Source organism: Danio rerio, chromosome 4 (assembly GCF_052040795.2).
Source record: "Danio rerio strain M-AB ecotype USA chromosome 4, GRCz13ab, whole genome shotgun sequence".
Lineage (NCBI taxonomy): Eukaryota > Metazoa > Chordata > Actinopteri > Cypriniformes > Danionidae > Danio > Danio rerio.
In genome coordinates this window covers 64,771,755-64,785,702 of record NC_141024.2, presented here as the reverse complement: position 1 = coordinate 64,785,702, position 13,948 = coordinate 64,771,755, and the positions used below count along the sequence as shown (strand labels likewise).

Below are 13,948 nucleotides of genomic sequence, written 5' to 3'. Positions count from 1 at the left end.
AAAATCATACTCCTAGACCAGCAAGCCACTATGCAAAGGAATGTTTTATGTGGTGACACTATCTGCTGACAAACTGGAAATCTTCGAAAGACATTTTAATGAAAGACATAGTGCCCTATAAAACACATAACATCTGTAAGGGCTCGTCCAGGATTTGAACACAGGACCTCTCTCACCTTAAGCAAGAATCATACCCCTAGACCAACAAGCAACTACAGCGATTAAATTTCACATGGCGTCAGAAGCATCAGATAGTCGGAAAACTTTCTCTGACGAATCAAGGGCACCCTAAGCCAGAATCATACCCCTAGACCAACGAGCCACTGCAAAACAGTAACTTTACATGGCAACACTATCTGCTGACAAACCGGCATTCTCAGAAAAAGGCCTCTGTGTAAGCCACAACGCCCTTACAAAACAAAAGACAACTGTAAGGGTTCAACTGAAATTTGAACCTAAGATTTCTCATGGCATGAACGAGAATCAAACTCTTAAACCAGCAAGCCACTATGCAAGAAATATTTTATGTTATATATGTACTATCTGCTGACAAATTGGAATTCTTTGAAAGACGTTTTTACGAAAGATATAATGCCCTGTAAAACACAGTACACCTGCAAGGGCTCATCTGAGAATTGAACCCGGGTCCTCTCGCAACCGAATCGAGAATCATACCCATAGACCAATGAACCACTAAATAGAGATTTTCACAAGCCGAGAATCATACCCCTAGACCAACGAGCAGCTACAGTGATTAAATTTCACATGGCGTAAGAAGCATCAGATAGTCAGAAAACTTTCTCTGAGGAATCAAGGGCACCCTAAGCCAGAATCATACCCCTAGACCAACGAGCCACTGCAAAACAGTAACTTTACATGGCAACACTATCTGCTGACAAACCGGCATTCTCAGAAAAAAGGCCTCTGTGTAAGCCACAACGCCCTTACAAAACAGCAGACAAGTGTAAGGGCTCAACCGAAATTTGAACCTAGGATTTCTCATGGCATGAACGAGAATCATACTCCTAGACCAGCAAGCCAATATGCAAAGGAATGTTTTATGTGGCGACAATATCTGCTAACAAACTGGAATTCTTCGAAAGACATTTTAATGAAAGACATAGTGCCCTGTAAAACACATAACATCTGTATGGGCTCGTCCGGGATTTGAACCCGGAACCTCTCACACCCGAAGCAAGAATCATACCCCTAGACCAACGAGCCACTAAGTTGAATTCATTTCACATGGCATCAGAAGCATCAGATAGTCAGAAAACTTTCTCTGACGAATCAAGGGCACCCTAAGCGAGAATCATACCCCTAGACCAACAAGCCACTGCAAAACAGTAACTTTATATGGCAACACTATCAGCTGACGAACTGGCATTCTCAGAAAAAAGGCCTCTGTGTCAGCCACAACGCCCTTACAAAACAGCGGACAACTGTAAGGGCTCAACCGAAATTTGAATCTGGGATTTCTCACGGCATGAACGAGAATCATACTCCTACACCAGCAAGCCACTATGCAAGAAATATTTTATGTGGCGACACTATCTGCTGACAAAGTGGAATTCTTCGAAAGACATTTTAATGAAAGACATAGTGCCCTGTAAAACACATAACACCTGTAAGGGCTCGTCTGGGATTTGAACCCGGGACCTCTCACACGCGAAGCGAGATTCATACCCCTAGACCAACAAGCCACCAAATTGAATTAATTTCACATGATGTCAGAAGCATCAGATAGTCAGAAAACTTTCTCTAACGAATCAAGGGCACCCTAAGCGAGAATCATACCCCTAGACCAACGAGCCACTGCAATACAGTAACTTTATATGGCAACACTATCAGCTGACGAACTGGCATTCTCAGAAAAAGCCCTCTGTGTAAGCCACAACGCCCTTACAAAACAGCAGACAACTGTAAGGGCTCAACCGAAATTTGAATCTGGGATTTCTCACGGCATGAACGAGAATCATAGTCCTAGACAACCAAACCACTATGCAAAGGAATGCTTTATGTGCCGACACTATCTGCTGACAAACTGGAATTCTTCGAAAAACGTTTTTTATGAAAGCCAGAATGCCCTGTAAAACAACAGAATAACTGCAAGGGCTCTTCCGGGATTTGAACCCGGGACCTCTCGCACCCTAAGCGAGAATCATACCCCTAGACCAACGAGCCACAAAAGCTTGAATATTTTACAAGACATCAGAAGGAACAGATGGTCAGACATCCTTATCTAACAAACATTGAAGCAGGGCTTTTGCTTCATTTGGACCCGGGACTTCTGCAATGGTTCGTCCAGGATTTGAAAACAGGACCTCTCGCACCTTAAGCGAGAATCATGCCCGTAGACCAACGAGCAACTGCAAAATAGCCACTTTACATGGCAACACTATCTGCTGACAAACCGGCATTCTCAGAAAAAGGCCTCTGTGTAAGCCACAACGCCCTTACAAAACAAAAGACAACTGTAAGGGTTCAACTGAAATTTGAACCTAAGATTTCTCATGGCATGAACGAGAATCAAACTCTTAAACCAGCAAGCCACTATGCAAGAAATATTTTATGTGGCGACACTATCTGCTGACAAATTGGAATTCTTTGAAAGACGTTCTTACGAAAGATATAATGCCCTGTAAAACACAGTACACCTGCAAGGGCTCATCTGAGAATTGAACCCGGGTCCTCTCGCAACCGAAGCGAGAATCATACCCATAGACCAATGAACCACTAAATTGAGAGAATTTCACAAGGCGTCAGATAGTCAGAAATCTTTCTCTAACGAATCAAGGGCACCCTAAGTGAGAATCATACCCCTAGACCACCGAGCCACTACAAAACAGCAAATTTATATGGCAACACTATCTGCTGACAAACTGGCATTCTCAGAAAAAAGGCCTCTGTGTCAGCCACAACGACCTTACAAAACAGCAGACAAGTGTAAGGGCTCAACCGAAATTTGAATCTGGGATTTTTCATTGCATGAACGAAAATCATACTCCTAGACCAGCAAGCCAGTATGCAAAGGAATGTTTTATGTGGTGACACTATCTGCTGACAAACTGGAATTCTTCGAAAGACATTTTAATGAAAGACATAGTGCCCTGTAAAACACATAACATCTGTATGGGCTCGTCCGGGATTTGAACCCAGGACCTCTCACACCCGAAGCGAGAATCATACCCCTAGACCAACGAGGAACTAAGTTGAATTCATTTCACATGGCGTAGGAAGCATCAGATAGTCAGAAAACTTTCTCTAACGAATCAAGGGCACCCTAAGCGAGAATCATACCCCTAGACCAACGAGCCACTGCAAAACAGTAACTTTATATGGCAACACTATCAGCTGACGAACTGGCATTCTCAGAAAAAAGGCCTCTGTGTCAGCCACAACGCCCTTACCAAACAGCGGACAACTGTAAGGGCTCAACCGAAATTTGAATCTGGGATTTCTCACGGCATGAACGAGAATCATACTCCTACACCAGCAAGCCACTATGCAAGAAATATTTTATGTGGCGACACTATCTGCTGACAAAGTGGAATTCTTCGAAAGACATTTTAATGAAAGACATAGTGCCCTGTAAAACACATAACACCTGTAAGGGCTCGTCTGGGATTTGAACCCGGGCCCTCTCACACCCGAAGCGAGATTCATACCCCTAGACCAACAAGCCACCAAATTGAATTAATTTCACATGATGTCAGAAGCATCAGATAGTCAGAAAACTTTCTCTAACGAATCAAGGGCACCCTAAGCGAGAATCATACCCCTAGACCAACGAGCCACTGCAATACAGTAACTTTATATGGCAACACTATCAGCTGACGAACTGGCATTCTCAGAAAAAAGCCCTCTGTGTAAGCCACAACGCCCTTACAAAACAGCAGACAACTGTAAGGGCTCAACTGAAATTTGAATCTGGGATTTCTCACGGCATGAACGAGAATCATAGTCCTAGACAACCAAACCACTATGCAAAGGAATGCTTTATGTGCCGACACTATCTGCTGACAAACAGGAATTCTTCGAAAAACGTTTTTTATGAAAGCCATAATTCCCTGTAAAACAACAGAATAACTGCAAGGGCTCGTCCGGGATTTGAACCCGGGACCTCTTGCACCATCAGCGAGAATCATACCCCTAGACCAACGAGCCACAAAAGCTTGAATATTTTACAAGACATAGGAAGGAACAGATGGTCAGAAATCCTTATCTAACAAACATTGAAGCAGGGCTTTTGCTTCATTTGGACCCGGGACTTCTGCAATGGTTCGTCCAGGGTTTGAAAACGGGACCTCTCGCACCTTAAGCGAGAATCATGCCCGTAGACCAACGAGCAACTGCAAAATAGCCACTTTACATGGCAACACTATCTGCTGACAAACCGGCATTCTCAGAAAAAGGCCTCTGTGTAAGCCACAACGCCCTTACAAAACAAAAGACAACTGTAAGGGTTCAACTGAAATTTGAACCTAAGATTTCTCATGGCATGAACGAGAATCAAACTCTTAAACCAGCAAGCCACTATGCAAGAAATATTTTATGTGGCGACACTATCTGCTGACAAATTGGAATTCTTTGAAAGACGTTTTTACGAAAGATATAATGCCCTGTAAAACACAGTACACCTGCAAGGGCTCATCTGAGAATTGAACCAGGGTCCTCTCGCAACCGAAGCGAGAATCATACCCATAGACCAATGAACCACTAAATTGAGAGAATTTCACAAGGCGTCAGATAGTCAGATATCTCTCTCTAACGAATCAAGGGCACCCTAAGTGAGAATCATACCCCTAGACCACCGAGCCACTACAAAACAGCAAATTTATATGGCAACACTATCTGCTGACAAACTGGCATTCTCAGAAAAAAGGCCTCTGTGTAAGCCACAACGACCTTACAAAACAGCAGACAAGTGTAAGGGCTCAACCGAAATTTGAATCTGGGATTTTTCATTGCATGAACGAAAATCATACTCCTAGACCAGCAAGCCACTATGCAAAGGAATGTTTTATGTGGTGACACTATCTGCTGACAAACTGGAATTCTTCGAAAGACATTTTAATGAAAGACATAGTGCCCTGTAAAACACATAACACCTGTAAGGGCTCGTCTGGGATTTGAACCCGGGACCTCTCACACCCGAAGCGAGATTCATACCCCTAGACCAACAAGCCACCAAATTGAATTAATTTCACATGATGTCAGAAGCATCAGATAGTCAGAAAACTTTCTCTAACGAATCAAGGGCACCCTAAGCGAGAATCATACCCCTAGACCAACGAGCCACTGCAATACAGTAACTTTATATGGCAACACTATCAGCTGACGAACTGGCATTCTCAGAAAAAAGCCCTCTGTGTAAGCCACAACGCCCTTACAAAACAGCAGACAACTGTAAGGGCTCAACCGAAATTTGAATCTGGGATTTCTCACGGCATGAACGAGAATCATAGTCCTAGACAACCAAACCACTATGCAAAGGAATGCTTTATGTGCCGACACTATCTGCTGACAAACTGGAATTCTTCGAAAAACGTTTTTTATGAAAGCCATAATGCCCTGTAAAACAACAGAATAACTGCAAGGGCTCGTCCGGGATTTGAACCCGGGACCTCTCGCACCCTAAGCGAGAATCATACCCCTAGACCAACGAGCCACAAAAACTTGAATATTTTACAAGACATCAGAAGGAACAGATGGGCTTTTGCTTCATTTGGACCCGGGACTTCTGCAATGGTTCGTCCAGGATTTGAAAACGGGACCTCTCGCACCTTAAGCGAGAATCATGCCCGTAGACCAACGAGCAACTGCAAAATAGCCACTTTACATGGCAACACTATCTGCTGACAAACCGGCGTTCTCAGAAAAAGGCCTCTGTGTAAGCCACAACGCCCTTACAAAACAAAAGACAACTGTAAGGGTTCAACTGAAATTTGAACCTAAGATTTCTCATGGCATGAACGAGAATCAAACTCTTAAACCAGCAAACCACTATGCAAGAAATATTTTATGTGGCGACACTATCTGCTGACAAATTGGAATTCTTTGAAAGACGTTTTTACGAAAGATATAATGCCCTGTAAAACACAGTACACCTGCAAGGGCTCATCTGAGAATTGAACCCGGGTCCTCTCGCAACCGAAGCGAGAATCATGCCCATAGACCAATGAACCACTAAATTGAGAGAATTTCACAAGGCGTCAGATAGTCAGATATCTCTCTCTAACGAATCAAGGGCACCCTAAGTGAGAATCATACCCCTAGACCACCGAGCCACTACAAAACAGCAAATTTATATGGCAACACTATCTGCTGACAAACTGGCATTCTCAGAAAAAAGGCCTCTGTGTAAGCCACAACGACCTTACAAAACAGCAGACAAGTGTAAGGGCTCAACCGAAATTTGAATCTGGGATTTTTCATTGCATGAACGAAAATCATACTCCTAGACCAGCAAGCCACTATGCAAAGAAATGTTTTATGTGGTGACACTATCTGCTGACAAACTGGAATTCTTCGAAAGACATTTTAATGAAAGACATAGTGCCCTGTAAAACACATAACATCTGTATGGGCTCGTCTGGGATTTGAAACCGGGACCTCTCACACCCGAAGCGAGAATCATACCCCTAGACCAACGAGCCACTAAGTTGAATTCATTTCACATGGCGTAGGAAGCATCAGGTAGTCAGAAAACTTTCTCTAACGAATCAAGGGCACCCTAAGCGAGAATCATACCCCTAGACCAACGAGCCACTGCAAAACAGTAACTTTATATGGCAACACTATCAGCTGACGAACTGGCATTCTCAGAAAAAAGGCCTCTGTGTCAGCCACAACGCCCTTACAAAACAGCGGACAACTGTAAGGGCTCAACAGAAATTTGAATCTGGGATTTCTCACGGCATGAACGAGAATCATACTCCTACACCAGCAAGCCACTATGCAAGAAATATTTTATGTGGCGACACTATCTGCTGACAAAGTGGAATTCTTCGAAAGACATTTTAATGAAAGACATAGTGCCCTGTAAAACACATAACACCTGTAAGGGCTCGTCTGGGATTTGAACCCAGGACCTCTCACACCCGTAGCGAGATTCATACCCCTAGACCAACAAGCCACCAAATTGAATTAATTTCACATGATGTCAGAAGCATCAGATAGTCAGAAAACTTTCTCTAACGAATCAAGGGCACCCTAAGCGAGAATCATACCCCTAGACCAACGAGCCACTGCAATACAGTAACTTTATATGGCAACACTATCAGCTGACGAACTGGCATTCTCAGAAAAAAGCCCTCTGTGTAAGCCACAACGCCCTTACAAAACAGCAGACAACTGTAAGGGCTCAACCGAAATTTGAATCTGGGATTTCTCACGGCATGAACGAGAATCATAGTCCTAGACAACCAAACCACTATGCAAAGGAATGCTTTATGTGCCGACACTATCTGCTGACAAACTGGAATTCTTCGAAAAACGTTTTTTATGAAAGCCATAATGCCCTGTAAAACAACAGAATAACTGCAAGGGCTCGTCCGGGATTTGAACCCGGGACCTCTCGCACCCTAAGCGAGAATCATACCCCTAGACCAACGAGCCACAAAAGCTTGAATATTTTACAAGACATCAGAAAGCCAATGACCCATAGACCAATGAACCACTAAATGGAGAGAATTTCACAAGGCGTGAGATAGTCAGAAATCTTTCTCTAACGAATCAAGGGCACCCTAAGTGAGAATCATACCCTATCAAGCAACTACAGTGATAAAATTTCACATGGCGTCAGAAGCATCAGATAGTCAGAACACTTTCTCTGACGAATCAAGGGCACCCTAAGCCAGAATCATACCCCTAGACCAACGAGCCACTGCAAAACAGTAACTTTACATGGCAACACTATCTGCTGACAAACCGGCATTCTCAGAAAAAAGGCCTTTGTGTAAGCCACAACGCCCTTACAAAACAAAAGACAACTGTAAGGGTTCAACTGAAATTTGAACCTAGGATTTCTCATGGCATGAACGAGAATCATACTCCTAGACCAGCAAGCCACTATGCAAAGGAATGTTTTATGTGGCGACACTATCTGCTGACAAATTGGAATTCTTCGAAAGACATTTTAATGAAACACATAGTGCCCTGTAAAACACATAACACCTGTAGAGCTCGTCTGGGATTTGAACCCAGGACCTCTTACACCCGAAGCGAGATTCATACCCCTAGACCAACAAGCCACCAAATTGAAATAATTTCACATGATGTCAGAAGCATCAGATAGTCAGAAAACTTTCTCTAACGAATCAAGGGCACCCTAAGCGAGAATCATACCCCTAGACCAACGAGCCACTGCAATACAGTAACTTTATATGGCAACACTATCAGCTGACGAACTGGCATTCTCAGAAAAAAGCCCTCTGTGTAAGCCACAACGCCCTTACAAAACAGCAGACAACTGTAAGGGCTCAACCGAAATTTGAATCTGGGATTTCTCACGGCATGAACGAGAATCATAGTCCTAGACAACCAAACCACTATGCAAAGGAATGCTTTATGTGCCGACACTATCTGCTGACAAACTGGAATTCTTCGAAAAACGTTTTTTATGAAAGCCAGAATGCCCTGTAAAACAACAGAATAACTGCAAGGGCTCGTCCGGGATTTGAACCCGGGACCTCTCGCACCCTAAGCGAGAATCATACCCCTAGACCAACGAGCCACAAAAGCTTGAATATTTTACAAGACATCAGAAGGAACAGATGGTCAGAAATCCTTATCTAACAAACATTGAAGCAGGGCTTTTGCTTCATTTGGACCCGGGACTTCTGCAATGGTTCGTCCAGGATTTGAAAACGGGACCTCTCGCACCTTAAGCGAGAATCATGCCCGTAGACCAACGAGCAACTGCAAAATAGCCACTTTACATGGCAACACTATCTGCTGACAAACCGGCATTCTCAGAAAAAGGCCTCTGTGTAAGCCACAACGCCCTTACAAAACAAAAGACAACTGTAAGGGTTCAACTGAAATTTGAACCTAAGATTTCTCATGGCATGAACAAGAATCAAACTCTTAAACCAGCAAGCCACTATGCAAGAAATATTTTATGTGGCGACACTATCTGCTGACAAATTGGAATTCTTTGAAAGACGTTTTTACGAAAGATATAATGCCCTGTAGAACACAGTACACCTGCAAGGGCTCATCCGAGAATTGAACCCGGGTCCTCTCGCAACCAAAGCAAGAATCATACCCATAGACCAATGAACCACTAAATTGAGAGAATTTCACAAGGCGTGAGATAGTCAGAAGTCTTTCTCTAACGAATCAAGGGCACCCTAAGTGAGAATCATACCCCTAGACCACCGAGCCACTGCAAAACAGCAACTTTTAATGGCAACACTATCTGCTGACAAACTGGCATTCTCAGAAAAAAGGCCTCTGTGTAAGCCACAACGACCTTACAAAACAGCAGACAAGTGTAAGGGCTCAACCGAAATTTGAATCTGGGATCTTTCATTGCATGAACGAAAATCATACTCCTAGACCAGCAAGCCACTATGCAAAGGAATGTTTTATGTGGCGACACTATCTGCTGACAAACTGAAGTTCTTCGAAAGATATTTTTATAAAGGACATAGTGCCCTGTAAAACGCATGACACCCACAAGGGCTCATCCGGGATTTGAACCCGGGACCTCTCTCATCAAAAAAGCGAGAATCATACCCCGAGGCCAACGAGTCACTACATTGATAAAACTTCACATGGCGTCAGAACCATCAGATAGTCAGAAAACTTTCTCTAACGAATCAAGGGCACCCTAAGCGAGAATCATACCCCTAAACCAACTAGCTACTGTAACAGCCACTTTACATGGCAAAATTATTTGCTGATGAACTGGCATTCTCAGAAAAAAGGCCTGTGTGTAAGCCCGTAGACCTTACAAAACAGCAGACAACTGTAAGGGCTCAACCGAAATTTGAATCTGGGATTTCTCATTGCATGAACGAAAATAATACTCCTAGACCAGCAAGCCACTATGCAAAGGAATGTTTTATGTGGCGACACTATCTGCTGACAAACTGGAATTCTTCGAAAGACATTTTAATGAAAGTCATAGTGCCCTGTAAAACACATGACACCTGCAAGGGCTCGTCCAGGTTTTGAACCCGGGATCTCTCACACCCAAAGCGAGAATCATACCCCTAGACCAACGAGCCACTACAGTGATGAAATTTCACATGGTGTCAGAAGCATCAGATAGTCAGAAAACTTTCTCTGACGAATCAAGGGCACCCTAAGCCAGAATCATACCCCTAGACAAACGAGCCACTGCAAAAAAGTAACTTTACATGGCAACACTATCTGCTGACAAACCGGCATTCTCAGAAAAAAGGCCCCTGTGTAAGCCACAACGCCCTTACAAAAGACAACTGTAAGGGTTCAACTGAAATTTGAACCTAGGATTTCTCATGGCATGAACGAGAATCATACTCCTAGAACAGCAAGCCACTATGCAAGAAATATTTTATGTGGCGACACTATCTGCTGACAAATTGGAATTCTTTGAAAGACGTTTTTACGAAAGATATAATGCCCTGTAAAACACAGTACACCTGCAAGGGCTCATCTGAGAATTGAACCCAGGTCCTCTCGCAACCGAAGCAAGAATCATACCCATAGACCAATGAACCACTAAATTGAGAGAATTTCACAAGGCGTCAGATAGTCAGAAATCTTTCTCTAACGAATCAAGGGCACCCTAAGTGAGAATCATACCCCTAGACCACCGAGCCACTGCAAAACAGCAACTTTATATGGCAACACTATCTGCTGACAAACTGGCATTCTCAGAAAAAAGGCCTCTGTGTAAGCCACAACGACCTTACAAAACAGCAGACAAGTGTAAGGGCTCAACCGAAATTTGAATCTGGGATCTTTCATTGCATGAACGAAAATCATACTCCTAGACCAGCAAGCCACTATGCAAAGGAATGTTTTATGTGGCGACACTATCTGCTGACAAACTGAAGTTCTTCGAAAGATATTTTTACGAAGGACATAGTGCCCTGTAAAACGCATGACACCCACAAGGGCTCATCCGGGATTTGAATCCGGGACCTCTCTCACCCAAAGCGAGAATCATACCCCTAGGCCAACGAGCCACTACATTGATAAAATTTCACATGGCGTCAGAACCATCAGATAGTCAGAAAACTTTCTCTAACGAATCAAGGGCACCCTAAGCGAGAATCATACCCCTAAACCAACTAGCTACTGTAACAGCCACTTTACATGGCAAAACTATCTGCTGACGAACTGGCATTCTCAGAAAAAAGGCCTCTGTGTAAGCCCGTAGACCTTACAAAACAGCAGACAACTGTAAGGGCTCAACCGAAATTTGAATCTGGGATTTCTCATTGCATGAACGAAAATAATACTCCTAGACCAGCAAGCCACTATGCAAAGGAATGTTTTATGTGGCGACACTATCTGCTGACAAACTGGAATTCTTCGAAAGACATTTTAATGAAAGTCATAGTGCCCTGTAAAACACATGACACCTGCAAGGGCTCGTCCAGGATTTGAACCCGGGACCTCTCACACCCAAAGCGAGAATCATACCCCTAGATCAACGAGCCACCGCAAAACAGTAACTTTATATGCCAACACTATCAGCTGACGAACTGGCATTCTCAGAAAAAAGGCCTCTGTGTAAGCCACAACGCCCTTACAAAACAGCAGACAACTGTAAGGGCTCAACCGAAATTTGAATCTGGGATTTCTCACAGCATGAACGAGAATCATAGTCCTAGACAACCAAGCCACTATGCAAAGGAATGTTTTATGCGCCGACACTATCTGCTGACAAACTGGAATTCTTCGAAATACATTTTTTTGTCTTTATTTTAACAAAACAAAAAAGAACAGAACAATGACAACAGCTTACAACCAAGAAATTTCTTAGCATCACAGCACATAATGAAAATCAAAATAAAAAAAAGACATAAAAATACAGAGTAATAATAAAAATGGAAAAGTGCATAAATTAACCAAAGTTTATGGTGATTTAAGGTTTTGCAAAAATGTACCTGAAATCCTAGGACCTACATATTCAAGCAACGGAGTCCAGATCTGATAAAAAGTGTTTTTCTATGGAGAGAGATTAGTCTCAATAATAATTCACGCAAAAGACACAATGTACACATGCGTAGCCAAATTCACATGCGTAAAATATTTATTTATACTCACAAAAACAATTCACATGCACAAAATAAAAATACATTTTCATAAAATACATTTCACAAATGTAAAACACCATTTGCAAATATATAAGAGTGTACAAAAAGTTTTGAATGTTTAAAATTCACGAGTTCATCCTGAATGAGAATGTGCAAATCCTCTCTCACGTACGACTCACCCTGAATACGAGTGTGTGCATTTTTGAGACTTCCTGTCAGCACACACCTCCCACGTGAGTCACTCGTGCCCTGTAGCCAATAAGATGCGAGCTTACTGTTCAACCAATCACAACTCCCTGAGAACGCGGGAATGACCAAAGCGCTTCACTGTGCGCTCCATTTGCGCAGTCTGACCTAATTAATGGAGATGATCCTCTAAGAAGAAGAATACTCCTCTATTTAGCATGGCAGGTGAAGAGCGGGATGCGCGGGTAAGTGGTTACTTGATTTCTATAGTGGTTTATGTATGCAAAGATTAAGTATCAAACGTTTGTTAAAGCAATGGCTGCTGTTGTTTATAATGTAAACTTTATAACGTAAATTAAGTCCGTTATTAAGCCAACATGGCGAGTGAAGAACGGGATGGTTGTGTAAAATAGCATGGCTTCTGTCATGGTCGATTCTAGGATTGTCATTCAAGGGAGCTCAGCTATAAATTTGATCGGGGACTAATTTGGGGGTAGAATCGATCGCGTACTAAAGTGAAGACCGGGAGAGCGTAATGCCGTTTTGGGTGTGGGTGGGTATGGGGGGTGGAGAGAGGAGATGATCGCCGACTGTAAGGAACGGGCGGGGTGGGGGTCGGCAGTGTTGATCGCGGACTATGAAGATAACAAATGATAAAAGGTATAATTGGTATTTGTCTTACAGGCACTGTCATCAGAAGTAGAAATAGCAGCAAAAGCTCTGATCGATGTATTAGCCAGGGGCCTTACTCCATCTTCGTAAAGAAATGCACTAGCTAGTGGTAGTAGACCAATGAGAGAAAGCATCTCAAGTGGGACCATTCCTTTGCCTGCAGAGCCTGAAAACATGGTAAGGCAAGCCTTAAAAAGGTAATTTTTCATGTTTACTGTAAAACACAACTTTTTGTGTCATGCAAAAAATGTTTCTTATTATTAATATGTTTATTCATTTTGCCCTTTTGTCACTATAGGCAATTCCCAAGTATGTTTGGGACAGAGATTTTTCTGTGGCCAAACCTGGAAACATTAAAAAAACTGATTTTCAAATCCATGTCCTCTCTGAACCCACACCCTTCACACCAAAAGGAGATGAAGACCTTGAGCTTGTCCATGCTGGACTTGGAAAAAGGCTTTTAACTGTTCCAGATAATTTTAAACACAGTGAGGTAATTGCAAATGTTACTATAATACTAGGAATTGATGGGAGTTTTATATCTGTTGGAAAAAAAAAAAAAAACTAAATGATGAATTTTGTTTCATTCTTAAGATTGTCAGTCTGCTTGAAGGAGAGTTTCCCAAATTAAAAACACTTCAGGGTGGCTGGATGTTTTACAAGTCTACAGGTATTTATGTTTTGCATGTTACATATAAACAAAAAATGATTTGTGTGCATTTGCAATAACTTTGCACTTTTGTAAATTAATGAAACTGGTATGTGCTTTGTTGGCGTTAATAATTTAGTAATAAGCTTCATTAGTTTAAACTTTTTAGTCAAGGACATGT

General features: G+C 42.6%; 5 non-coding genes across 5 annotated transcripts; all 5 read right to left on the bottom strand.

The window, feature by feature from the left end:
• Positions 1–1,152: 1,152 nt before the first annotated feature.
• Positions 1,153–1,224, bottom strand: trnap-cgg (transfer RNA proline (anticodon CGG)). The gene has a single exon. It is a non-coding gene; the product is annotated as a tRNA-Pro (tRNA).
• A 2,871-nt stretch (positions 1,225–4,095) lies between these two features.
• Positions 4,096–4,167, bottom strand: trnah-aug (transfer RNA histidin (anticodon AUG)). Its single transcript has one exon. It is a non-coding gene; the product is annotated as a tRNA-His (tRNA).
• Positions 4,168–5,599: 1,432 nt separating this feature from the next.
• On the bottom strand, positions 5,600–5,671 carry trnap-agg (transfer RNA proline (anticodon AGG)). The gene has a single exon. It is a non-coding gene; the product is annotated as a tRNA-Pro (tRNA).
• A 1,877-nt stretch (positions 5,672–7,548) lies between these two features.
• trnap-agg (transfer RNA proline (anticodon AGG)) lies at positions 7,549–7,620 on the bottom strand. The gene has a single exon. It is a non-coding gene; the product is annotated as a tRNA-Pro (tRNA).
• A 1,045-nt stretch (positions 7,621–8,665) lies between these two features.
• Positions 8,666–8,737, bottom strand: trnap-agg (transfer RNA proline (anticodon AGG)). The gene has a single exon. It is a non-coding gene; the product is annotated as a tRNA-Pro (tRNA).
• Positions 8,738–13,948: the final 5,211 nt, after the last annotated feature.